The sequence below is a fragment of the Myodes glareolus genome, chromosome 26, assembly GCF_982192425.1.
Source record: "Myodes glareolus chromosome 26, mMyoGla1.1, whole genome shotgun sequence".
NCBI lineage: Eukaryota > Metazoa > Chordata > Mammalia > Rodentia > Cricetidae > Myodes > Myodes glareolus.
This window is the reverse complement of record NC_142051.1, coordinates 29,305,906-29,319,416: the sequence shown is the minus strand read 5'-3', so window position 1 is coordinate 29,319,416 and position 13,511 is coordinate 29,305,906.

The following is a 13,511-nucleotide window of genomic DNA, read 5'->3' as shown; positions in this document are numbered from 1 at the left end:
ATACAAAGAAGACAATAACTTGTGCCCCTGGAAAAGTAGATAAAAATATTTGTTTACGAAAAAAAAGCCTTGAAATTTGAAGCACAGTGTAAGCCAATGAACTTAATTTGTATCAATTAATATTATTTTCCCCACCAAGTCTGAAAGATGATTCACTAAATATGAATTATGGAAGAGAGATGTGATTCCTAGTGCTTTTATGTTTTATATTTATGGTTAGATTCACTTGGAGTAAGCATATGTGCTTTTTACTGCAAACTTATTTTTCTGCTCTAAACCCTCCATATAAAAGTAATTTGTGTCTCATGGACACAAATTTCAGTTATAGAAAAGAAATAAGCTTCTGGCCTCTCTGGTACACCATGGTGACTACAGTTAATAGCAATATATACCACAGACAAACATTTTAAATGATACATAGATGTGTTCTCATCACACACACACACACACACACACACACACACACACACACACACACACACACAAAATGATGAGTCCATGAAACAAAATGTTTGACTTGTCTGTTCTGTAACACACATGCAAACATGCACACATGTAAGCAAATTAATAAATAAGAAAAAGTCAGTTCTGTCACAATTACAATAGGTAGTCAGTACACTGTCAATAAAAGTTAATTCAGATAATGATAGACAGTGTAAAAACACACAAACACACCACATAAATTAGAGGCACCAAAGTCATAGTCATGGTGTTGCTTGACTATTTCAAGAATGATTCCTGCTAAGTTAATAAAAGGAAAATAAATTTATTTTGAATATGTAGGTTGCATAGGAAGAAATAGCTCAAGGACAATGGAGCTGAAGACCTTTTAGTGACAAATGAAATAATTGCTTTAAAAGAGGCAATGATGGGAACAGATTCTGAAGTAGAGCAGGTCTTCCATGGAAGATATAGGAAGAGAATCCCTTTACTTTGATAGTTTTCCTACTACTGAGACTGTTCCAAAGGAATTAGCAGACATTGATTTAATAAAGTTGCTTTGAAGAATTTCATTGATTTGTTCCCCAATTTACAATGTGGTGATAAGGTTCTTATAAATAAAGTCATGAAGGAGAGGTTGTGGGATAAAAGGAAACACTCCTGCATTGCTGGTGGAAGTGCAAGCTGGTACAGCCCCTTTGGATTTCAGTATGGTGATTTCTCAGAAAATTAAGAAACAGCCTTCCTGTTTCTTAATTAAGAAAATTAAGACCCAGCAATACCAATTTTGGGTATATACCCAAAAGGATACTCAATCATACCACAAGGACATGTGCTCAACTATGTTTATAGCAGCTTTATTTTGTCATACCCAGAACCTGAAACAACTTAAATGCCCCTCAACCAAAGAATGGATAAGGAAAATGTGATAATTTACACAATGGAGTACTGCGCAGCTGAAAAAAAATAACGGCATCTTGAAATTTGCAGGCAAATGGGTGGAGCTATAAAACATCATTTTGAGTTAGGAAACCCAGACCGAGAAAGACAATTATCATATATGCTCACTCATAAGTAGCTTTTAAACATAAATAAAAGAAAACAAGCCTACAAATCACAGTCCTAAAGAACCTAGACAACAATGAGAACACTAAGAGAGACATACATAGATCTGATCTACACGGGAAGTAGAGAAAGATAAGATCTCCTGAGTAAATTGGGAGCATGGGAACCTTGGGAAAGGGTTGAAGGGAAGAGACAATCCGTAAAAATGAACATTTTCCCATATTTAAGAATCTGTATTTGCTCAATTGATATTATAGAAAAGAATTCACATATTAAAAGAACTGGAGAGAAATATATGAATGAAAATATGAGACACCAAAACATCTAAAATTGAAAAGAAAGCATAATAAATAAATAAACAAACAAATAAGGAAGTCTTAGAGGAGTTATAGAAAGATAGCACAAAGATATTGGAGAAACAAGGCGCCATTTCAATTCAGACAAGAAACACATGAGGAGAATGTTCCATCAAGTTATAGAAAGTTAGTTATTTAGAAATAAGCTTCATCCAAGCCTGGGCAATATCGACTACTGAGGATTAAGAATATATATTCATGGTAGGAAAACCTCTAGCTGGCAAGTTCCAAATTGTAAAACATAAAACTGTGCGGTCTTTGAACAGTTACATTGTTAATTGTATGCAGTATCTAAAACTATACGCCTTTTGGAACAAAATAGTTTCTTTGTACCATTCATTTTCAGATATTCTGTTCATACTTCATGCAGAGTTTTCTCTCTGCTTAGTATTGTCTTTCCATATGCCTTTCTATATTCAGTATCTTCAGGCCTCATCTCAAAAGCTATCGTTGCTCTTAATGTCTACTCAGACTCCAACAGTTCTCAATCCAACAACAATAGGTGATCCTACCATATTAAATTTCGCTCTTTTCACAATTACAAAGACCAACAGTCATTCCTATGAAGAACTTAAATGGCAAATTTTGTTCATTTTATTTTTCCTTGTGATACTGAGGATTGAACCAAGGGACTTGCTGATAGTAGGCAAGCACTGTATTACTCAACTATGTCCCCATTCCCAGTTTGTAGAATTCGTGAGGACAGAAGTAAGTCGTAACTGCGAATTACACCCTCATAGTGTGATGAGACCACCTAGTCATCCACAAAGGGCCAAAATCAATGTGCATGTAACATTTTATTTCTTTTCCTTGGTTGGTAATTGCCAATGGAGAATATACTATTTTCTGTATGATTACATACATGGAACAATTAATTAGTTCATTACCACAAAGAGTAAGAAACAGAAAACTTATAATTAAAGAGAGCCAATCAACAGTGATACATAACTAAGCCTAGAAATCTCATTGGCAGCATTGCCTTTTGCTTTTGGTGAAAATATGGGGTAGTTCCTTATTTCTATCTTTAATCTTGATTAAGTGATGGTTTGCCCTTTGTGAAATAATAAAACATGACAACCACTACCTTTTAATACACTTGAGGTAGAGCTCTCAAAAATTCATTTTAAATGCCAATACATAGACATATATAATTGTCTTGTATTTACTAAAATAATTTTTTGTCCCCAAATGATAAATATTTTAAACATAATCCCATAGCATTCTCACCCTAGTAGTTTGGAATATTATAACTTTTCTGTTATATAGTAATCTCAGTCTGCTATTTCTGAGATGCGTTCCTAAGAATAGAAAAGAATGTATGATTTCAAACTAGGAAACCTCACTTGGGAAAGGACCTCAGCTCATCTCTAACTCAACTAGGAATTGCAGACACACACTTCCTCTTTTATTTTGTGTCACAGAGTAATAGCATCTAAGCACTAGAAAATGTATCAGAGCATGCTCAAATGCTCCTTCCACTCCTTTAGCCAATAGCCTTTAAGATACCAGCCCACTTGGGTGTGGTCTCTTTTGCTTTAAAAAGCAGCAGGAGACATGCTTCTCCCTCTTGCTTTGGACTCTGCTTCTGGCTGCCAGACTCTTTTCCTGGTCATGCAGGGGTCTGTTGTCTAGGATGGTAATCTGTAAGTTTTCCCCTTTAAATAAATAAACCTTTTATTAATCATAATAATTGGTGTGGGATTGTTTTGTGACTTACTCCTTTACTCAATAATAGCTTAATTAGATTAAGAACAATTGTTACTTTATCCCATGTGTAATATAATATATCCTTGTGTTTTTATTAATGCTTAACACATTTTCCAAACATCATGGTTATCAGGGTATCCAATTTCAGTAAATTACTTTCTCTGTTGACATGACATCAGAGGCCTAAGCCTAACACAGTTTCAGAAGCCCAAGAAGCAAGCCTTATTGGTGTGAATTTTTCATAACCAAAACATTCTTACCTAAATCACTTCATGCAACTTTCAAATTTAATTCTTTTGGGCTAACTTTAGGTTGCAAGTATGCCTGATGCACTCGCTGTTTAATTCCCTAGAACGTCTACAGCTGCTCACATCTCCAGCTTAGTGTGTCATGTATAAAAGTTAGCACCACAAGTTCTCATCTATTGCAGAGTGGAAGGAAAAAGATTCCTTAATACTAGCCTGAGAAACAGGTACCTGAGCTACTAGGAAATAGGGATTTTATGCTCCCTTGAGAAGACAAGATAAAATTCCACTCACTTATTCTTTCTTTCCGAATGAAATCAAAGCTTGCTGCAAAATAAAGTTGACCTAACCTTGGAGGGTGATAGCTTTTATTATTCAAAAATCTTGTTCATAGGTAGAATTTAAATTTGTGTACAAATTCCAATTCTTATTTCTAGCTGCTTTTATGAAGCCTTAGAATAAAAATTAATGAAACAAGGATAATTGACCAATCATATTATGACATTTTACTTGGTTTTTTTTTTTTGCTTTTGATATAATGTATTTGAACCATTCCTGTGTTCTCTACTAACACACTTAAATTTGTATCATAGTCTCTGAGATAGTTGCCACTATTTCTGTATTAGAGATGGAGAAAGTGTAACCTAAAATCTTCACTTAACTATTCAAAAAAAAAACCCCTGAAGATTCCAATTCCATTTTAACTTTCTGATTCAGTTTCTTAAGAATTACTGTCACTTTTTGACACTCAGATGTTTATCCTTTGTTAAGTGCATTAAACTGTGTCTTCTTCAAAATCCTTGATGAATTTGATGAATTTTATGACTGCTTCTTTCAATCTGTGTCCTGCGGTTCATCGAGATATCTATGATCAGCAAATATTTATATAGGATTGGTTGATCTGAGAGGGAAATACTGCTTTGAACTGTCATACATTTTCATCTTTGTGTTGAGCTCTGGGCATGCAGATTTCTTTCGTTGGTTCTGTGTCTGATTATAAGCACATCATGTAGGGGAAGATTACAGAATAGGCTGGGTAGTTTGGTTTTGGACTACAGGTTTGATTTAGGTTAGGTAAAAATGAAATCAGGAGGACACGGAGGACAGTGCTTGCCTGTAACATGAGAGGCCGGCTTGCTGGGGTTTCTGTCCCACCCGGTACCCCACAACTGGTATACCCCAAGGAAAAATCAATCACACAGAGATCTCTATAAGTTATAAAGCTGATTGGCCCATTTGGTCAGGCTACTTATTAGTTCTTATAACTTATGTTACCCCATTATCCTTATCTACGTTAGTCACACAGCTCAGTACCTTTCCCAGCTGGACAACTTACATCTTTCCTCTCTGGTGGTCTGGGCAGAACTCTGGAGGGAGCTTCCTGCTTCCTAGAATGCTCCCAGTCTCTTTGCTCCACCTCTACTTCCTGTGTGGCTTTCCCGCCTATCCTGCCTGCCTGGCCAATCAGTGTTTTATTAAAATATGATTGACAGAATACAGACAATTCTCCCACACCATTTCCCTCTTTTTTTTTAAACAAAGGAAAATACCCATAGTCCATTTGTTGGGAATGTGGGTGTAGTATTTCAAGCTACTTCCTGCTGGTTGGGGGCGCTGATGATCTTATGGGGACCTAAAGAAAATTTAGAGTTATAATCAAGTCCTGACTGGAGTATCCTATGAGTCTTGATCATCTCAGGCAGCAGACTTGAATCTGTTCTGGATGTAGAACTCTGTCATCTGGGCCATCTGTTCCTATTGGAGATTTCTCAGGTGGTCTTCCTTCTTCGAACCTGATTTTTCTTAACTCAGAATGAATCCACAGCCTTTCATTTCCTGTGGAAACAAAAGCACAATCTTTTCTCCAAAGTAACATACCTTTTGACTTCAATTTTGAAGCCAAGGTATTTTCAAAATACCTATCTTGGATTAATTCTGCAGCATTTATAACCAAATGTCTTTTGGCAACTGTTGCTCCTTCCTCAGCATTCAAACAATTAAAAGAGAGCATAATAGCATACAGTACCAAGATTCTCTGTGTATTTTCCATCTTCATGATGGCTTTATTTTAACCTCTATTTCTTTTATTTTTACTTTTACTTTTTGAGACTGGTTCTCTGTATATCTTTGTCCTGGAATAACTCTGTAGACCAGGCTGTCCTTGAACTCAGAGATCCCACTGTCTCAGTCTCCCCAGCACTGGGATTAAAGGTGTTTGCTACCACACCTTGAACTCACAGAGATCTGTCTCTGCCTCCCAGACATTGGGATTAAAAGTGTGTGCTACCACACCTTGAGGTCACAGAGGTCAATCTACCTCTGCCCCTTGAAGTCAGAGGTCAATATGCCTCTGCCTCCCAGGCATTGGGATTAAAGGTATGTATCACCACATCCTATTTCTCCCTTTCTTTCTTTTTTATTTTTAATGACTTTAACCTTTAATCTGCATATATTTTTAACACACTGTAAACCATGTAGAGGTTTTCTTCCTCTTTGAATCTCTCTTTACTGTATATCTCTCTTTTTCTGACCACACGAGTCTTTAATGGGTAGGACTAAAGCCATTTCTTTGACAGTTAGATCCAGCCCATTCCTTAGCTTTCCAGCCTCATGGCTGAGATACCAGCCAGAGCTGTGTTCACTGCCACAACTCTATGGTGTTTCAAGGTCCTTGCCAGCAAGAAAGCTGCAGCATTCTGCTCACAGACCACACTTAGTCAGACTGCCTGCCTGAAAGGGTCAGAGTTTGCTCTGGCAGGACAGCCCAGAAAGCCAGCATTTTAAAACAGCACAGCTTTTTTCCTGCTATGGCTGAAAACCGAAAAGCATTCATTCAGCTTTTCATCAACACCATTTAAGTGTTTTGTGGCAGGACCTTTTAAAAGAGCTGCAAGGTTTTGCAGCTAAAGCTGAGTCAGGAAGCCTCTCTTAGATGAGAGTGCTTGTTTGCCTCTAGCAAGCAGTGCATACCTGAGAAATTGTTGCTACCAAGAAAATATGCTTTCCTCTATTCTTTCCCAAGCTTTCTCAGGCTTTCTGTGGATTCAATTATCCACGTGGGTACCATATGTAACATGAGGGCTGGCTTGCTTGGGGTATCTGTCCCTCCCAGTACCCCCAAAAAGAGGGAAATGGTGTGGGAGAATTATCTGTATTCTGTCAATCCTATTTTAATAAAACGCTGATTGGCCAGGCAGGCATTATAGACAGGAAAGCCAGACAGGAAGTAGAGGTGGAGCAAAGAGACTGGGAGTATTCTAGAAAGCTCCCTCTGTCAGTTCTGCCCAGATCACCAGAGAGGAAAAATGTAAGCTGCCCAGCTGGGAAAGGTACTGAGCCGTGTGGCTAACGTAGATAAGGATAATGGGGTAACATAAGTTATAAGAGCTAATAAGTAGCCTGACCTAATGGGCCAATCAGTTTATAATCTTTTGTTGTCCTGTGTGTGATTTTCCTTGGGGTATGCCAGCAGTGGGGTACCGGGTGGGACAGAAACCCCAACAAGCCGGGCCCCTCATGTTACACTTGCCTTCAATTTGTGCTAAGACAATTTGTCAAGAGTATATCTGTTAGTTGAAGGGCACTCTGACTTTAGAGTGTACCACTATGCTCAGCTTTCTTTTCTAATATTTCTTAAGGTTAATCAGAATATGAATAGATACCATTTAGAGAAGAACTTAGATTCTGTGAAGCATGAGTTCTCTATTACTTTTTAAGTATGTAGGCAAAACAGATACTTGGAAATTATGTGCTTAGATTAAGCTACACCTAAGGCTCTACTATTCTTTCTCCTCCACACTATTGGACAAAAGTTCTTACTGAAGTTCAGTTTATAAACTGGGAATGTTAACTCTTCTAAACTTGTAGTTGTAGAATTTGGAATCCTAGCAATCTCCATCTTAGGGAGTTTGGACCCCTAATTCCACTTCTATAGTGCTTGGTGTGACTTCTGGTATACATTAATATTGGATGTGTGTGAACTCCTTCAATATCCACACTATTTCAATACGAATGCTGAAGTTCAGGGTGCCCTTGGGTATGCCTTAACTCAGCTTCTTCATACTCAAGCTGCAGCACAGAGTTAAAACCAAAGTTTCAGAAGCAGAGTCACAGAGTAAATTTCAAAATGCAAGGTTGCCTTGTTAGTCATAACAAATCCAGTAACTTTAACCTTTCCTTTGGCAATATTGACTAATCATTCGGGGACTGCTCTAAGGGACAAATAATTAAGAAGGAAAATTCTGAGAAAAAGTGTTCACAGACATCAGGAAATTGGATGGTATTTATGACGACTTAGGGTAGATGAACCAGGAAGATACTATCCTTCCCACTGAACAGTAAGGGAGAAGAACAGAAGTTATAATCAAAGCAGCAAATGTCAAGACAACAAAAGTGTCAAGCATTAACTGTGTTCTAGACACAAGATAAAGTAGTTTACATTTACTCTCTCAATTAATTTTTACAAGCTTCTGTCTGGTTTACACTTGAGGATAATGTGGATGAAGGCATTAAAGAAACCAACAATACACACAGAGCTACTGATCAAGAAGGCAATACTTCAAGCACCATTTATTCTGATTTTAGGTCTTGTGTTTTTGAAAGGTGAAACCAAAGTTTCTTCCTCTTTCCATATTGTCCAGTCTGTTAATTACATCTACTGCAAGAAGACTCTGGTGAAGGATGAGAAATGCTTTTATCTATTGGTATAAAATTTCATTAGAAGTCAATTTTCACATATATCTGTACACACACATAGGATATGTTCTTGGCATAACAATATAGTAGGTTTTCCATTAGGGCCCATGACCTGTCTACTCTCAGGTTGTTGGCAACATTAGTAGTGACAGGTATAGGCTCCTCATGGAATCTAAACAAAATGAAAACAAAGATTTTATAGAGGCATTTTATCAACTGAGCCTCCCTCCTTTCAGGTATCTCTTACTTGTGCCAAGCTGACATAAAACTAGCCATCACAGTATCCAAGTTATATTGATGATCATTTTTCTCTTCTGACAGCATGTAAAATGCCTTCTGGAACCATGAATGCTAACCAGCACGGGTGAAGCTTCTATTTAGACATCAGTGTGCCAAAGCCCCATCTTTAACACTGAAGCTATTTGCAATTGATCTCTATTGGAAAAAAAAATTGGTTTCTCCAAGGAAAGGTTATTGTGTATATCAACCATATTCCATGCCAGCAAAAATGGTCTGTGTAACTTTTCAGTTTATTTGGTCCTTTGTGTGTGTGTATGTTTTGTTTTGTTTTAGAAAGAGTTGTGGGAGGTTAATATGATAGAACATACAGTGCGAATTGTAGCAAAAAATTTAATTACTTAAAAGAATCCCAGAAAAGTTAAAAAATAATATATGAAACCACATATAAAATATCTTCAGCTTAAACACAAAAACCATATCATTGACTTTGCTTTATTATAATGTTTGTCAAGATAAATCCTTACTAATTGAATGAATCATGCATAAAATAGAAACCAGGACTCAAAGATAAAGCAGAGGATTAGGCCCAATTACCAATGAATGTGGTAAAAATTTATAGCATTAGAAGGGAACTTGTAGGAAACATCAAATACCATGCATGAAAAGTCCAAACCTCCACATTGTAGGAATAGATTGGGAAGAATAACCCCAGGTCAGTGTCAAGGATGAGATGTTCAACAGCATCAGAGAAAAAAACTTCCCCAAATTAAGAAAGGGTCTACTCATCTAAATACAGGAACCACACAGGACACCACATAGAGAAGGCCAGAAAGAAACTCCCCATAGACTATCATACTCATGCTTTAGATGCCACTTAAATGTTCAGCTTCTGGGTACTCTTTTCAATAATAGAGAACACTGCTGAGCATTGTGCTGTGGTCTCAGCATTTGAAAGACTGAGGCAGGAGGACTGCTGTTAGTTTAAAGCCATCCTGGGCTACACAATGAGATTCTGTGTCTAACAAGACAAAATAAATGATGAATAGAGAAGAAAAATAAATGAAGCAAAGAAACAATACAAATATCAGCAAACCAATCAGTCCATTGTCCATCAAAATGAAAGTTTCAGGTCTTGTTGTTGGCTCTGTGCGTGAAAGTACTTGCCACACAGGCCTGACAACCTGAGTTCAATTCCTGGCATCCATGCGAAGGTGGAAGGAAAGAACCCACTCCACAGACTTGTCACTCCACAAAGTTGTCCTTTGAATTCTGCATGAGTAAGCTGGCATGCATGCCTCCCCCAAAATTTCATCAATTAAAATAAAGTTTCATTTTGTGAATGTAATTCAAAATATTCAAATTCTCTGATAACTGTTAATTACTAAAATATTGAAATAGAAAATTTGAGATTGTGTGTGAGAGAGATTTTTATAATTAGAGAGATAATTTAGTAGAAGCTGTTACAGTATCAACAATAAATTTCAGAATATTGGCGGTTTGTTATGGTTGAAATTTATGAGCTCATCAACTGCTGGTTCAGAAAGGTAGGTAGTCCTCTTTCTGGAAGACATGGATTCAATTTAGGTTATAGTCTGTCTATTATAAAACTGTGACTTTCAGCTGCAGTGGGAACGGTCAGCACAGTTGGGAACACTGAGCACATAGAAAGGGCTTAAGAGTTATGTCTGAATATGATGTGTTGTATTTCTGTAACCAGTATCTTCTCTGAGTACTAGTGTGTATATACAGTGTGGTCCCACCATGTGGATAGAAAAATAAGAAATACAGTAGGAGAGTGGATGGAGACTCTTACATGAGAAAAATATTATTTTACTAGAGTGAAAATATTCTAAATGTTGAAACAAGGAGGGAATCACTTCTTGAGAAAAAGATAATTGTTCACCACTTAGTTCAAGCCCTGCATTTTAGATGGGAATGAAAATAAAAACATGGTTTACTGAAGGCTTAAGTACTGGAAATATTGTTCCCTGTTACATAACTGAGGCAGAATACGAATAAAAATATCTTACATAAAAATGACCATTTTATATAATACAATCGACTTTTTCTCCATTTAATCTTTACATAACTCATGAGATAACGTCCAATGACATCGATGTTTAGTCCAAGAAACTGAGACAGAAAAAATTAGAATTAAGTCTACCTCCATAAGCATATTTACGCTAACCCCAGGTATTCTGACTCCTGTTTCATTGTTATTTAATGCATGTGGGTGCATTGTCTGTGTGTACTCTGTGCACCAGGTGCTTGCAGTGCCCGCAAGGCAGTCAGAGGGCTTCAGATGCAATGGAACTGAAGCTCCAGTGGTTTTGAGCAACAGTATAGTCTCTGGGAATCAAACCTGGGAGCCCTGGAAGAGTGTTCAGGGCTTAGAAGGCTGAGTCATCCCTTCAGCCCCCCCCCCCCCCGTTTCATGTTCTTAGCCATCACATTGAAAACACTTAACAACCAGATTATATTATTTTGAAATGCTTCGACTATTTTGTTTTGTCTAATTTAATTAACACAGCTGACAGACTCCTAATTGTATTTTTCCCTCTTTACATCACACTTTGAGAAACAGTGCTGTAATCTTAGCACTGAGGAGCCTGATACAGGAAAATCACCCTGGGTTAACCTGGTCTAAATCAAAGGGACGATATCATTCAAATCTCCAAATAACAAGAAATCAATGATGACAATAATGGAAACAACAAAAATAGAAACATAGGTGTACTTAAAACAACAGTTTGAAACAGAGAATCACAGCTGAGAACATCCCAAATATATTTTCAGTCTCCTGTCACTTCATGAGTATATAATAGTTAAAATGTAACAAAAAGTGTGAATGCATGTCTCGCAACCACACTGGTTTCTTTAGAAATGGGAAATTTACATACAAGGTGGAGGGTGAGAGCGCTCAATGAAATGGGGAGTTTCATTCTTTGCGGTTATCTGGTCAGAAAACGGTTGTGCGTAAACCTCTGCTATCTGCCCCGTTGCCGCGGCCGTCAACCAAACTACCATTACCCCTTTGGCATCGCTCTTCCAACCCAGACCCGGACTTAATGGGATGTTTTCCATTGGTATCTGTAGCTCTTAATGAACTTCAGGATAGCGTGCGCCATGGATCACACCCCTGTGCTGTACTCTAACTGCTGACATGGGACATGAGGCTTGGCTTCTAAGATGGAAAGGACATCCGTGCACTTTCCAGAGCAAGCACATTTTCTCAGCATTACCTCGTCACACGGTGAGCTGGGCAATGTCAGTCTCTTTTTGCCACAGTTCTACTGTGTCTAAGTCAGCTTAATTGACTGTGATCCTTTAACTTTCCTTCCAAATTAACACTGTCTCCTTGATATAATGCCTAACAAAAACCTGCAAACACAAAGCAACCAACAGTTTAAAGATATTTTTTTGCTTTGAAAATACAGTAATATGAGAGATAATTAGGAACAATACTGGCAAATGTTATCTTTTACAATGACTTTTTTCTATTCTAAAAATTACTGTACTTTCCCAATGCATCCCTTCCCTTTCCTCCCCTTTTAAAGTTTAGCTGTTGACAACATTTGAGGCTGAAAAGAATAAATATTATCCAGCCTAATGACAAGCCTATGCCCATGACCCAACCTTCATCTACTACACAAATAACCTTAAATCCTCAAGATGTGAACATTTTATTCTGTTCAGATTCTTGTGTTGTAAACTAATTCTCAAGGCAGTTGTTATCAATCGGTGGGTGGTGACTACTTTGGGGGCTGAAACGCCCTTTCGCAGGGTTTGCCTAAGACCACTGGAAGACACATATTAACATTACTATTCATAACAGTAGAAAGATTGAAGTTATGAACTGGCGAGGAAAATGATTTTATGGTTGGGGGGTCACCAGACCATGAGTAACTGTATTAAAGTGACACAGTATTAGGAAGGCTGAGATCCACTGTCCCAGGCTGTTGGTAAAACCTTAAGGAGATTATTAGATCACAATATCTTAGACCTAATGAGGGTCAGCAGTGTCATTGTCAAGTATGGCCCCTTTGCACCAATGCACAGAGAAAAATTTCTATCCGTTACCAGCGATTTTTCATCACCTGTGTCTTCTCATAGATGACACAAATACATCTTACGTATGTATAAGCTGTGCATGTTGTGATAAAAGCTTAAATAAACTAGGACTGAAGGTATTTTTCAAGCCTGCTTTGGAATTCTTCCAGGATTTCCATAAAAGTCCTATCATGTAAATAATTGACCTTTTCCTCTTTACTTGGTGTATGGGGGCGGGACTATTGATATTGATCTCAACCTTAGTATAAAAATCATGATATTATACAATTCTTTGTAGGTGGCACTGGCAAGATAGAGCAGTCAATTTCAGAAAGAAGTACTGTGGATCATGCTCTATTCGGGGTCTGATCCTTTCCTTAATAGGGTTGCTCATGACCACTGTGATGATGTGACTTGTTGATCAAGTCAGGAGAGCAGTGATGAATTAGACAGCTGAGTCTGTCTATACTCACATCCATGAAAATTTACTGCACTTGGTAAAAAAAATATATTGCCTATTTCTATACATTTGAAATTAATACAACTCTAGTTTTATTTTCTCAGCTTTCTAGAGATCAATTTAGAGTCGGTATTTGGACACCCACCCCACTTATCAATCTACTATTATCTTTGGCTATGTCAACAAAGCTCAAAGAGCATTTAACAAACTTTGCTTTATCTCCACCTGTTCCACAATGTGAAGAATCTGTTA